Genomic DNA, 14,096 nt, shown 5'->3' with positions numbered 1-14,096 from the left:
GGGCCTCCCCAAGAAGGAATGAGGGGCCTCCCCAAGAAGGAATGGCAGAGCAGGGAGAGGCCGCGGGGAGGGAGAAAAACCCCGCAGAGGGTGCTCTTACCTCTGGCCCGTCCTCCCCAGGGCCACCTGTCCCCTCAAGGCGGCTGCCCCCTCTGTGTCCTGGCACAGAGTTGGGAGATGGAGTGGCAGAGCCTGCCCTGGGCTTCTCAGCAGTGCACAGCTCAGAGCACACTTTAGAGTCAGCCAGCCCTGAGTCCAGGGCTCTCTGACCCTTCGTGTTGTCACCTGTAGCATGGGGGGGCAGCAGTACCCCTTCCCAGGGCAGCAGGGAAGATCAGATGAGGGAGCGCAGGTAAAAGGTGGGCGGCACACCCCGGCACACAGCCGATCCCGGCACACAGCCGATCCCGGCCGGCAGCAGTGAGGGGAGCTCTTCAACATCACCAGAACCCTCTGCCCTGAGAAAGGGGCTCCTGGGCCAACAGGGAAGGTCTGCCTCCTACTCTGGAGGGGCCGCTTGGGGACAGGCCCGGGCTGTCTCCTCACAGCCACCTGCTTCCTGTCCTCTGCCTGTCTCCTGCCCCATCTGGCCGCTGCTCATCCAGGAAGGTCGGAGATGTCGGGCCCTCCCACCTGGGTCACGCGCTAGGCATGCCTGAGAGCAAAGGCCACGCCCCGACACCCCACGGGGCCCTGGCGCGCCAGGCTTCTCAGCCCTGCGGCGGCAGTGCATAGCTCTGGCACGCGCTGCACCAACTTCCTGTTGGGTGCTGTGGTCCCAAGGCGCGTGCTTTGCAGCAGATGTGTGACCTGGCGTTCCCCTGAGTGCTCGGAAAATGGCCTTGTCTCCGGTCGTTCCCGTTCAGGAGCAGGTACCTGGGGTGCTCCGGGGATCCCGTTGTCTAGGATGGGTTTTCTGTCTGACGGGTGGGCAGCCTCAGCTCCCTGAGCAGGGCTTAGGTCCCCCGTAATGTCCAGGGTTAATTGTGCCAGCCTGAACCCCTGAGCCCCGCATGCCCGCCTAGGGATTGGCCTCAGCCTGGGGTGAGCTGACCCCAAAGACACCCTGCCCAACGCAGCCCGGCCCTTCACTGCTTCCTGTTGCTGCTGCTGGACAGAGTGGGCCTGGCACCCAGCAGAGATGTCTGACGGCCGCACATTCTCCCCTGGCTTCTGCCTTCATCCCTGGGACGATGTTGAGGGAGACGCCGGGAGATGGAGAGCCATGTGGGGCCACCTCTGTCCCTCTGCAGGGGGCAGGGCTGGCAGCTCCTGGGGAGAGCCCTGCCCATCTTGTCTGCTGTCTCTCGGGAGGCCCTGGCCTGGGGATTCCCATCTCTGAGTGGAAGGCGCGAAGGCCCCTGCCTTGAACATGGATGACGTGGGTCCCCAGTCCCTCCTCTCTCCCCTCATCCTTGGGGCTGAGCACAGGGCAGTGGTGGGGGATAAAGACCCCTCAGAACCCTTCCCCACCCTGCAACCCCTTGCACAGCCCTGAGTCACTGTCCCAGAGGGGAGGGCAAGGGGCTCCCTGGTGATGGCTTCCTGCGTCCCCTCTCACTTGCCTCCTCCATTTCCCCTGGGCAGGATATGGGTGCAGGGTGTGGTCTTGGAGGGAGGAGGCTGTAAGCCTCCTGGGGGACACTGTGTGTGTGTGTGTGTGTGTGTGTGTGTGTGTGTGTGTGTGTGTGTATGGCTGAAGGGAGGAGGCCGGGGGCCTGGGTGTGCGGCTATGGGGACTGAACTGTCGAGGGCTCCTGCTGCCTCCTCAGGGGACAGGCCCTGCCAGCTACTGAGTGAGCAGCCTGCGGCAGCCCTGACTCACTGCGGGTCGTGCCGTCTGCGCAGCGCTGGGGTACCCACCACCCAGTGCCAGGTGAGCGGCCCTGCACGGCACCGTAGTTTCCACCTGTGGTCACTGAGAGGCAGGATGGAGCTAGGGCAGGCATGGGAATTTTTTGGCTGTGGTCTATTTTTTGTTCATTGCAGCATTGATTACATGTGAATGTGGACTGTTCTTGCAAAAGTCTAGACCTGTCGTATTTGGAATCAGGGAACAGGCATTGAACGTTGCTTTGAAGAGATTGAAATTTCTAGCTTGTGATCTTCTTGAAAATTGTTAATGAGGCGTTGATGTGATGTACCATCAAATGCTCCGTTTGGCAGTCATGACCTTGGGCACCGTGGTTAGGTCCCAATGCTTCTGCTGTTGCCTGAACCATGTGACATCTGTCGCCGTGCCACTGGTCCCCTCGGCTCAGGCCTCAGGAGATTGGAGGAGAGACCGAGGTTTCTCTGTGACAAACACAGGGAACCCTGACTGGGATCTCCAATCTCTAGTAAGGTTTGCACAGTTCTTCTCCTCGCATTTCTTTGGCTGCATCTGAGCCAAAGTCTGGATGGAGCTGTCGGGGAACTGGGTTATGTTGACCTCCCGACCCCTGCCCACCCTCTGGGGTGTCCTTCTGACAAATGGGCCTTTCTTCCAGATCCCCATCATGACCCCCCAGGCCAACGGCCCCCTAGGGTCTTGAACCCAGTGCACTCAGAGTCAGCACCTGCCTTCGTTGTAGCATTGACCCTCTGCCATCAGATCCCACCCAGGGAAGGAATGGGCTCCTGTGTGGGCGCCTGGCTTCTGGGTGAGAGGGGAAGTGTGTGTTGTGTAAGTGCCCTTCTGTGTCATGCGGTTTTGAGCAGTTATACCTCTTCCTGTCTCCGCTGGAAGCACAGTCACTGCCATGGCTCCTCTAGGCTCTGGCACGCAGAACAAGCAGACCATGGTTTTGTGTTATACAGTAGTCACGGCAGATACTTCGGGGGCTTGGCAGGGGGGACCTCCGGGGTTCCAGAAGCAACATGCAAAATAACATCAGTTCAACAAGCAGGTGCTGGAGTCCTCGCCCCGAGGCCTTCCGGAAGACACCCAGGACGTCACACCTAGCCCAGAACAGCCCCCCTCTCTCCATCCCTTCTGCGATGTTCACTAGGCATTACCACATGCTGGTGGCCACTCTGGGTGCGGAGGTACATCCGTGAAGGAAAGGGATGAAGCTCCCTGCCCAGAGGAGCTGACCTCCCAGCAGTCTTACAGGATATGGGTACAGAGGTGAATCTGGGGGAGAGTCCATCGTTGGTGTTGCTCCACTGACCTCCAGGATGGCCTCCAGGGACCCCGCCTCCTGGTGGCCACTGTCCCCATCGTATTAGAGTTGGCCTTTTGAAAGCTGTGAGTCCAAGTTGCCTGGCAAATAGATAAGGAATACAAGGTGATCATTCTTAAGACCTCGGGGATCTGCAAACCAGTCTTCTGGAACCTTTGAGCTTCCAGGATGATTCGGAATTTGGATGCAGCCACAGAAAGCCTAAGCGCCACAAGTCCCGCCATGACGCCCTGAGGCGTGGGTTCACACTTGGGTGTGGCTGGTCACGTCTATAAAAATGAGCCTTCACTTTGGGAGGCCCAGGCGAGTGGATCACAAGGTCAGGAGATCAAGACCATCCTGGCCAACATGGTGAAACCCTGTCTCTACTAAAAAATACAAAAAAATTAGCCAGGCATGGCAGCATGTGCCTGTAGTCCCAGCTACTCAGAAGGCTGAGGCAGGAGACTTGCTTGAACCCAGGAGGCAGAGGCTGCAGTGAGCCGAGATCGCGCCATTGCACTCCAGCCCAGGCGACTGAAGAGACTCCATCTCAAAAAAAAAAAAAAAAAGATGAGCCTTTTCTGGGAAAGTGGAAAAGACAGAGAAGCCTCCTGACAGCCAAGGAGACCAGCAGCCAGTAGAGCAGGTGTTGTAACAAGGCCGAGGACCCTCAAACACCAATTTTGCTGGTAAGACTGCTGCCCAGGATGCACCGTACAAGAGCAGCTTCACCTGCCTTCATGCAGATGGCACAGATGTCCAGGAAGCAGCTGTGGTCAGTGACTCCCCAGGAGTCACACCCAGACCTGGGGCCAGAGCCTTCCCTGCACCTCTGCCTGATGTGACACCAGGGCGGGGCACAGGCTAGTCCCAGCTCCTGCAGCCCCCACTGCACACCCCTACCTGTTAGCACACTGAGTCCTCCCTCATTATCATCCCATTTTACAGATGGAGAAACTGACACAGGGAAGGCTGAGAGAATTGCCCAAGGTCATAGACCAGCACATGGCAGAGCCAGCGCCAACTCCAAAGCCCAGATCCGAACCACTGACTGGGCCTAACCTCCTTCCCAGGAACCCAGACTGATCGCCTCAGGTCACCCAAAGGGGATGGAATAGTGTCATCAACCAGCTCCCAAAGAAGATCAGAGCATGTGCAGTCAGCACTGGCAAGATTTCAGCTTAGAGAGAGATCCTCTCCAGCCTCAAAGTACTGACTTTGGATCAAGACTTCTCACTAAAGGAAGGTTCCAGCCAGCTCAAATTTTTTGTACTCCAGAATCTGCAATAAAGAGACAGATAATGTCTTTTGCAGAAACTGGAAGTAGGTTTCCAGGTACCCACTGGACTTACAATTCAATGTTTATAAGTATGACCCTGGAGATTAAATCAAAGCAGAACTTGCTCCCTGGAGCCCTGGGGTTAAGCGCTAAGATGAATTCTGTATAATGATGCTGCTGGTGGCTACAGCGAGCATTTATTTATCATGCACTCATGGAGCAGCTGGTTCCATGTCACAGAGAAGCTGGGGTTGCCTGGTCCAGGTGGGGTGGCTCTTGCATATGTAGCAGGGTGGACTGGGGCGTGCATGTCCCATGATGATGGCAGAGGTTCAGGGGCAAGTCTCCTGTGACTGAGACATCTGATCACCTTCCGGTGGCCAAAGCAAGTCACATGGTTGCACAGGAGCGCAAGGCTAGGAATTCACCCCTCCAACGTGTGTGTGTGTGTGTGTATGTGCATATGTACGTGTGTCTGTGCATTGTGTATATGTGTTATGTATGTGTATGTGTGTACATATGTGTGTATGTGTGTATGTGTATGTGTGTAGGTATGTTTGTATGTGTATGTATCTGTGTATGTGTGTAGGTATGTGTGTATGTGTGTGTAGGTATGTGTATATGTATGTACGTGTATAGGGGTGTGTGTATGTGTGTGTGTATGTGTGTGTATGTGTGTAGGTATGTGTATGTTTATGTGTGTATATGTGTGTATGTGTACGTGTGTGTAGATATGTGTGTGTGTAGGTGTGTAGGTGTGTAGGTGTGTGTGTATATGTGTGTATGTGTAAGTATATGTGTGTAGGTATGTGTATGTATGTGTAGGTGTGTGTATGTATGTGTAGGTGTGTGTATGTATGTGTAGGTGTGTGTATGTGAATAGGTATGTTTGTATGTGTAGGGGTGTGTGTGTGTGTGTGTGTGTTGGGAGAGGCAGCAAAGTCACACAGCAAAGGACATGGATGCTGGGAGAAGTGAGGCATTGGGTGTCAGTAACTCCACCTCCCATACCCTTATGCCCTCCCTATGCAAATCAGGTGCCAGCTCCGTCAACCAGAACATGTGGGTAACCATAACAGTTTGTCCCCACACCAGGTCAAATCAGAAAGTGTCTTCTATTATTTTGTGTCTCTGTCCTTGACTCCTGGGCTCAGTCCTGACCTTTCCTTGTGGTTTCTTGGCTTAAGCCATTCATTTATTTCCTTCTCTCACCTGGGTGCATTGACTTCTTCCCATCTCATGCAAGCAGCTCAGGTGGCTCCGACAGGGTACAGATTCCCTTTGACGCTGAGGTTGAAGGAATCAGAGACAGTGCCCCCAAAGCTCCTACTCAGACCTCCCAGGGCACATTTGCACTCAATATAATAGTCATTTACCATTAACTCCAACAGAGAAATTGTGGTCCCAGGCCCCCCATTCTGCAGATGAGAAAACTGAGGCTCCAAGAGAGGCCCTCGCCTTGGTTGGCTGTGCCCCCGGGAGTTTTGCTCCATTTATCCATTTAGTCTGGGGCTGCTGTTCCTTGTGTGTCCTTGCCTAGAATTATGTATGGGTCCACCTTTTCCAAAAATCTGCCAGCCCTGGCCGGGTGCAGTGGCTCACGCCTGTAATCCCAACCCTTTGGGAGACTGAGGCAGGAGGATGGCTTGAGCCCAGGAGTTTGAGACCAGCCTGGGCTGCAGAGTAAGGCCTCATCTCTATTAAAAAAAAAAAAAAATAGCCAGGCTGGGTGGCACACATCTCTGATCCCAGCTAATTGGGAGGCTGAGGTGGAAGGATCCCTTGAGCCCCATAGGTCAGGGCTGCAGTGAGCCGTGATCATGCCACTGCACTCCAGCCTGGGGAACAAAGCAAGACCCTGTCTCAAAAAAAGAAAGAAAGAGAGAGGGGCATGGGGCAGCGTGGAGAGGAAACTGCCAGCCCTAAATCTCATGACTCAGGCTTGCCCCAGGAGCCAGAGTCCCATAAAGGGGCACTATGGGCCTTCCATCAGTCCCTGAAAGAGTCTCACCAGCAATGCCTTCCTGGGGCTATGGCTTTGATGACAGTTCAAGACCCCCAGGATCCCTTTCTGTGTTTAAACAAACTCGGCTTCCTGTCCTCTCACCAACTCTTGCATTCAGAGCTCAAACTGGCAACAAACTTGGCCTTTCTAGAAAAACTGCAGTTGAGAAAACACCTCCACTGAGGGGTCATAGGGGAACCGAATATTCACACAGCCTTCGAGAACCTTCCCTGTGATTCCTGGTTAATCATGAAAAAAAGAAAGAGCAGTGGCCGGTTGCGGTGGCTCACACCTGTAATCCCAGCACTTTGGGAGGCCAAGGCAGGCAGATCACAAGGTCAAGAGATTGAGACCATCCTGGCCAACATGGTGAAACCATGTCTACTAAAAATACAAGAATTAGCTGGGCATGGTGGCACGCGCCTGTAGTCCCAGCTACTTGGGAGGCTGAGGCAGGAGAATCACTTGAACCCAGGAGGCAGAGGTTGCAGTGAGCCAAGATCATGCCACTGCAGTCCAGCCTGGCAACAGACCGAGACTCTGTCAAAAAAAAAAGAGAGAGAGAGAGAAAGCAAGCAAGAAAGAAAGAGAAAGAAAGAAAAGGAAGGAAAGAAGGAAGGAAAAAGAAAAGAAAAGAAAGAGCTATGCCCTGGCAGACACCACCTTAACCAAATGGCCAGACCTGGTCTTGCCCTCGATGGGCAAACTTGCTTGTTCGCCCCTGCCTGGACGCATGAAAAGGAAAAGACCTCCCCAAAAAGGTTCAGCTAAATTGAATCCTGAAGCTACAATCAGACAAATCCAAAGCGAGGGACTGTCAGCAGGACAGATGACCTAAACGTTTCAAAAAAGGTCAATGTCATAAAAAACAAAAATGAAAAATATGGGGGGTTGCTTCTAGATTGAGAGAGATGAGAGAGAAATAACCAATGCCATTTGTGAGCCTTGAATGGATCCCAGATTTTTGTAAAGCTGTAGGAGTTATTTTTGGAATAATTGGGAACACCTAATAGAGGATCAGGTGATACTGAACTAAGTATCTTAGGTACAATGCTGGTGCTGTGGTTAAGACAGAATTCTCAGGTGAGTGCTGAGGTATTGAGGGGTGGAGCTCAGGGGATTGCTACGCACTTTCAAACAGTTCAGAGAAAAGTGTGTGTGTGCATGTGCGTGTGTGTGCATGTGGGTGTGTGCGCATGTGTGCATGTGGGTGTGCGTGTATGTGTGTGCGCGCCTGTGTGCATGTGCGTGTGTGGGCATGTGGGTGTGTGTGCGTGTGTGCATATGTGTGTGCATTGCATGTGTGCCTGTATTGTGCATGTGTGTGTGCATGTGGGTGTGTGTGCATATGTGTGTGTGTATGTGTGCATTGCATGTGTGCCTGTATGTGTGCATGTCTGTGCATGTGGGTGTGTGTGCGTGTGTGTGCCTGTGCATATGTAGGTGTGTGCCTGTGCATGTATGCATGTGTATGTGTGTACATATGTGTGTGGAGAGAGGAAAAGGGGAAGAGAGGAGCGGGAATGCATACAAGTGAGACAAGAGGTAAACAATTGGTGTATGATTGCGATGAAGAGTATATGGGTATTTATTGCTATTCTAATTATTTCCACTTTTATGAGGTTTGAAAGTTTTCAAAGTAGTGAGTTGGTAGGAAGAAAGAAAATGCCCAAAGAGGGAGCCTACCGACCTTCCTGGGTCCCCTGTCCTTGTCAGCCAACCACGTAAAGGGAAAGAGCTAGGATTTAATGACCGGATTCCTTCCTGGTCTCCAAGCATTTTCACATCTTGCTTCTCATTGCTCCGTGAGAAGTTGGGCAGGCCTTTCTAAATGCTCCATGCTTCAGTTTCTCCAAATCTAAATCCGGAAGATTTGCTCCAGGTCACACTCAGACCAAGTGGAAGTGGAGCTGATGGGAGGGACCTAGCCTGTGGGCTCCCTGCTTGGACCCTGGGCCCTGCACCCCGTCAGCTGCTAGGCTCCCCTCTTGGGTCTGGTGTGTTGGTTTCTGAAGCCTGTTCTCCCAAGTCCCGGAGGTGTCAGGGATCCCGGGGCCACGCAGCTTAGCTGTGCCTGCCTCCCTCTGCGCTAAAGGAGCCACTGTGCCAGCCTGGAACTCACGGCATCCCCTTTAGGATGTTGGCTCCACAGGGATTGGCTCCTTGGCAGATGCAGTCGCTCCTGATTGGACAGTGGTGTCTGCAGCTCGACAAGGTGGACTCTGGGCCAGTCGGCTCTGCCTGTGTGTCTTGCGTCCTGAAATGCAAAGCAGGGGCTGTGGGGAAATCTCACCAACCCCTCCTCCCCTGGGAGGTGGCAAAGGTGGTGGACTGGGCTGCTGGGACCCTGGGGAGGAATGAAACAGAGGCTGTGTTGATGGCCTGCAGTTCCTTGTAATGTGTACAGTTCCCGTCTGTGGCTGCAGGCTGGAGAGCTGACTGCTGGCACAGATACAGCCTGACCTCGGGTCAACACTTCTCGGAGTCCAGAGGGGTGGGGAGTGGGACAGGTGGCCTCCCAGGGACGCCTCCCTGAGTGGCCAGTGGTGCCGCTTGTCCCTGCACCTGTAGCTGCCCTGAGCACCCCCACTGGACACAGCGGGCATTGCACCCTCTGGAGAAAGCTGCCCTTGTTCCACGTGCGAGCCCTGTCCCCAGCGCCATGGGCTGTGCTACCTGCAGTAACGCAGACTGCGAGCCCCGGCTGCCTCTCCAGTGCTCTCTCTCCTCTGGCCTTCAGCAGGCTGGGTCACAGAGGCATCCATCCACTCATTCATTCACTCAACAAATATCTGTTCCATGTCTACTAGGTGCCAGGCACAGCTGGGAACCAGCAGACAAAACTCCCTGCTTTCCCGGAGCCGGCATCTTGGTGGGCAGACAGCATAAGCGAGACGAGTAGGTGGAGGAGAAGGCATGTGAGCAGGTGACAGGCGCTGGGGAGAAACAGCCCAGGGGAGGGACCAGGGAGTGTGGGGGAGACGGGGACTGCGATGTAAGGGAGGCGTCCAGGGAAGACCTCCATGAGAAGGTGACCTTGGCATAAAGAGGCAAACGTGGGAGCATGCTCAGGCAGACCATGGTGGTCAGAAGTTGAATTCGGGCCGGAGCAGGAGGAGTGCATGAAGCCCTGAGGTGGGAGCGAGTCTGTCTGCTGGGTTCACAGACCCCCAGGGAGCCAGTGTGGCAGGGGCCAGTGTGTGAGGGGCTCAGCGGGGGATGTGGCTAGAAAGGTTGTGGACCCACTGTTGAGATTGGACTTTGGCTCTGAATGGAATGGAAGCCATTGGAAGGTTTGGAGTGAAGCAATGACATAATCTGACTTATGTTCTGGGAGGATCACCCTGGCCACGTAGAGTCTGCCGGCGGGGGTGGAGGTGGGCGCAGGGAATGCTGTGAGGAGCAGCATGAGAGCCGGTGGCAGCTGGGCAGGCGAGGAGACAGGGAGAGGCACGGGGCCCCTGGCCCAGGGATGGATTGGATGTGGGAGGCGGGATGTGGGAGGAAGGGAGGAGTCGGGGTGACTCCCGGGAGTGGGACTGACACCTGGGAGGGTGGGGAGCTCGTTACTCATCTGGGGCCACCCTGGGAAGAACTGGGCTGGGGGTGAGGGCAGTCGGGAGCTCAGTGTCTGACCCAGGAATCCGAGGCACACGTTCCCCACCCTCATAGCTGAGCCACACAGGCAGGAAATAAACAGATCTGGGGTTCAGGGGAGTGGTAGAGGGGGTGGGGTCTGCAGCATGGGGACGGGGTTCAGAGCCACGAGATGGGTGGAAATCTGAGGGGCTTTGTGGGGATGGAAAAGAATATATTCAAGGGCTGAGCAAGGGCAGCCACTGGAGGACAGCGATGAGCAGGAAGAAGCCCAGGAGACTGAGAAGGAGTGGCTGGAGGGATGAGAGGGGAGCGTGGAGTCCTGGGAGCTGGGGAAGCCGCAGGCAGCACCTCTGTCACCCCGATACGATGGGCACCGCTGGACCTAGCAACGAAGAGGTCACCGCAACCTTGGCAAGTGCAGTTTCCACGGAGTGGTGAGGGCAGAGGCTGATTGGAGTTGGTTTATGAGCCGGAAGAAGAAGAGGAATCCCAGATAAGTGAAGGAAAACTTTTTGAGGAATTTTCTTGTGAATGGAAGGCGAGAAACAGTGGAGAAGAAAGTGGGTCTAAGAAACTGCTTTTTTAGGCCGAGTGAGGTGGCTCACATCTGTAATCCCAGCATTTAGGGAGGCCGAGGCGGGCGGATCACTTGAGGCTGGGAGTTGGAGACCAGCCTGGCCAACATGGTGAAACTCCGTCTCTACTAAAAATACAAAACTTAGCCAGGCATGGTGGTGCACATCTGTAATCCCAGCTATTTGGGAGGCTGAGGCATGAGAATCGCTTGAACCCAGGAGGCGGAGGTTGCAGTGAGCTGAGATTGTGCCACTGTACTCCAGCCTGGGTGACAGAGTGAGACTCTGTCTCAAAAAAAGAAAAAAGAAACTGTGTTTTTTGTTTTCTTTGGAGATGAGAGAAATAATAACTCATTGGGTGCAGCTGGCAGTGCGTCCTGAAGAAGGAGGAATGGGCTTGGGATGCCCTTGAGTGGGTGTGGGGCTGGGGACGGCCACGTGGCCGTGGACACTGTGGGGCCAGTTCACTGGGTAGCCACAGGAGGGAAGGCAGGTGGCTTTGAGCACAGATCGTGTCGCTGTGTGTGGAAGGTGGCTTCTGATTGCTTGTGTTTTCTCAGGGGTCTGGGAAGCAGTAGTGGCAGCTGAGGGTGGGGTGGGAAGGGAGGAGCAGCGAGGTATCCCCTGAACCTGGGAGAGAGGATGGCATAGAGCAGGTGCCCATAGACTCTTTCTGTAAAGGACCAGATAGTAAATAATTTAGGCTTTGCCAGCCAGCCAGTCTCTGTTGCAGCTCCTCAGCCCTGCCCTTGGAGCCCAGAAGCAGCCTGAGAGGATTCGTAAACAAACAGGCATGGAGGTGTTCTAATGAAACTTTATTTACAAAAATAGGCAGCAGGCTGGCTCTGGCCTGCTTAGACTCCTGGCCCTCAACCTCGCCTCTAGGCCAGGGGTCTTCAAAGCATGGTCCCTGGGCCTGCAGCATCAGCGTTACCTGGAACTTGTGGGAAATGCAGATTCTTGGACCCCCACCCTATGTTCATGGAACCAGTGACTCAGTCCCTGCACTGTTTTCCAACCCAAGTTGAGTTTGTGATTCCGGAATTCTGGAAGTTAGCTCAGCACCTAGACCCAAGAGAGAGTGAAGTGTGGGGTGGGCTACACGCCCTGTTAAAGGCACAGGCATCCCAGCCCCCATCCCCTTCTGCAAGGCTGTGTGAGGACATCCTGCCTCCCGTGGGCCATGTTTGCTTATGCAGCATCCATGGGAGGGCTCCCTGGGGACGGGCTGTGGTGACGACTCTGCTCTCAGCAGAACCCTCCACTCTGCAGCCCTGGTTTCCTGTCCACGTCCCTCAGCTACTCAGGGGAGCCTGGGGGCAGGAACTCCATTGCTTGTAGGGGAGCCTCCCACAGCAGCAGGGCTCAGCCAGTGTTCCATGCAAGAAGAAATGCACTGTCCTCCGATCGAAAGCACAGCATCTTTAGGAGTTTAACGACAGTTTTTTAACGACTTTAGTGAGATGATTTGATTTCCTGCCTCTGAGTCATCTAAGAGCAAAATGCGTGAGCTGCTAATGGGCTCAAAGAGAGGCTGCCTTTGAGGCCCCTCCAGCCCCCCAGTGCTGCAGGGATTCCATCACCCCAAAGCCAGGTAACCAGCCTTGGCCTCCCAAAGTTCTGGGATTACAGGCATGATCCATCGTGCCTGACCTGAATGAGGGTATTTTTTTTTTTTTTTTTTTTTTTGAGGCGAGGTCTCGCTCTGTCACCCAGGCTGGAGTGCAGTGGCGCGAACTCGGCTCACTGCAAGCTCTGTCTCCCGGGTTCACGCCATTCTCCTGCCTCACCCTCCCAAGTAGCTGGGACTACAGGCGCCCGCCATCACACCCAGCTAATTTTTTTTGTATTTTTTAGTAGAGACGGGGTTTCACTGTGTTAGCCAGGATGGTCTCGATCTCCTGACCTCGTGATCCACCCACCTCAGCCTCCCAAAGTTCTGGGATTACAGGTGTGATCCACCATGCCTGGCCCAAATGAGGGTCTTTAAGAATAAAACTCCAGGGGATCGTCACCAAGCCCCACCACTTCCTCTGAGGTTAGCATAGTGCTGGATCTTCTCTGCATCTTCTGTCCTTGTTTTTGGTTTTCATTTTGGTTTACTTGAAACAGGATCTTGCTCCATCACCCAGGCTGGAGTGCAGTGACACGATCATGGCACTCTGCAGCCTCAATCTCCCAGGCTCAAGCAATCCTCCCACCTCAGCCTCCCGAGTAGCTGGGATTACAGACATGCATCACCACGCCCAGCTAATTTTTTTATTTTTTAATTTTTTTGTAGAGACTGGGTCTCTACAAAACAAATGTCTCTGTGTTGCCCAGGCTGGTCTCAAACTCCTGTGCTCAAGCAATCCTCCTGCCTCGGCCTCCCGAAGTGCTGGTATTCCAGGCTGGTCCCATTTTACCAGCAGGTCTACACATGTGCTCACATCGCTCACTCAGAGGAGACCTCCGTTATTAGGGGGACCTAGACCTGCGCTGCCTCGACCCCAGGGACAGAGGTTGTTTGGGAATCCCCTCCCTTACTTTGATTTCTTCCGAGGAAGCCGGCTTCCTGGTGACAGGAGGTCACTGTTCTGAGGAAAAAGAGTGGGAAAAACAAAGCCAATCAGCCACTTGGCTAAGTGTCAGGTTTCCCAACAACTTCATGGGTTGCTGTGGATGGGCGGGGCTGTTTTGAGCCCAGACCATCCCTTTGCCCGTGGGTGTGGGACCACGTGATTTTGGATCAGGGGTCATTTGTCCTTCCAGAAGCCAAGCCCTGTTCCAGGCACGGGGGTGCAGCAGCGAGTGAGACCCACAGAACCACTGCCCTCCTGGAACACACCCCCCCCAGAGAGGGAACTGGGGCACCACAGACCCGTGTGCAGGCAGCAAGGGCGTGGTGTCAGCCGGGGAGCAGCAGGGACCCCTGAGCCCCACAGTCGGGGCTCGTGGCGCTGAGAAGCACTGCAGCAAGGGCGTGGTGTCGGCCGGGGAGCAGCAGGGACCCTTGAGCCCCACAATCATGGCGCTGAGAAGCACTGCAGCAAGGGCGTGGTGTCGGCCGGGGAGCAGCAGGGACCCCTGAGCCCCACAGTCGGGGCTCGTGGCGCTGAGAAGCACTGCAGCAAGGGCGTGGTGTCGGCCGGGGAGCAGCAGGGACCCCTGAGCCCCACAGTCGGGGCTCGTGGCGCTGAGAAGCACTGCAGCAAGGGCGCAGCCAGTAGGAGAGGAGCCGCAAGCGCAAGCGTCCGCAGACAGTGTGAGCTCAGCGTGCTGGGAAGGCGGGGGCCTGGGTCGAGGGCCAGGCGGCAGAGCATAGGGACCTGGGGGGGCAGTGCCTAGGAGTGGGAGGAAAGAGCATGGGACCAGATTCACTTTGGAAATAGAAGCCCCCAACCAGCAGCCAGCCACGTGGAGGAAGGCGTGCAGAGCTGAGAGGGTTCAGGAGGCGGTGGGGGGAGCCACTGGGAGGGGCAGGGGTTCAGGTGAAAGACAGCAGTGGCTCA

General features: G+C 55.0%; 1 protein-coding gene across 15 annotated transcripts in view; it reads left to right on the top strand.

Moving 5' to 3' along the window:
- The window catches only part of KCNAB2 (potassium voltage-gated channel subfamily A regulatory beta subunit 2), a 111,778-nt gene that overhangs the window by 35,273 nt on the left and 62,409 nt on the right, over positions 1 to 14,096 (top strand). For 4 of the 15 annotated variants that reach the window (XM_063787100.1, XM_054662152.2, XM_063787099.1 and 1 more), the window contains exon 1: positions 658 to 872. The exons of 8 other annotated variants lie outside the window; for them this stretch is intronic. The gene's annotated coding sequence lies outside the window, so the exon portion shown is untranslated. Of the gene's footprint in view, positions 1 to 568; positions 873 to 9,333; positions 9,357 to 9,479; positions 9,566 to 14,096 lie in introns of those variants that run through there. 3 more of the 15 variants (XM_016953019.4, XM_016953000.4, XM_016952998.4) reach the window with 3 other exon arrangements.

This window comes from Pan troglodytes, chromosome 1, assembly GCF_028858775.2.
Source record: "Pan troglodytes isolate AG18354 chromosome 1, NHGRI_mPanTro3-v2.0_pri, whole genome shotgun sequence".
In the NCBI taxonomy this organism is placed as follows: Eukaryota; Metazoa; Chordata; class Mammalia; order Primates; family Hominidae; genus Pan; species Pan troglodytes.
This window is presented reverse-complemented; position numbering and strand designations above follow the sequence as displayed.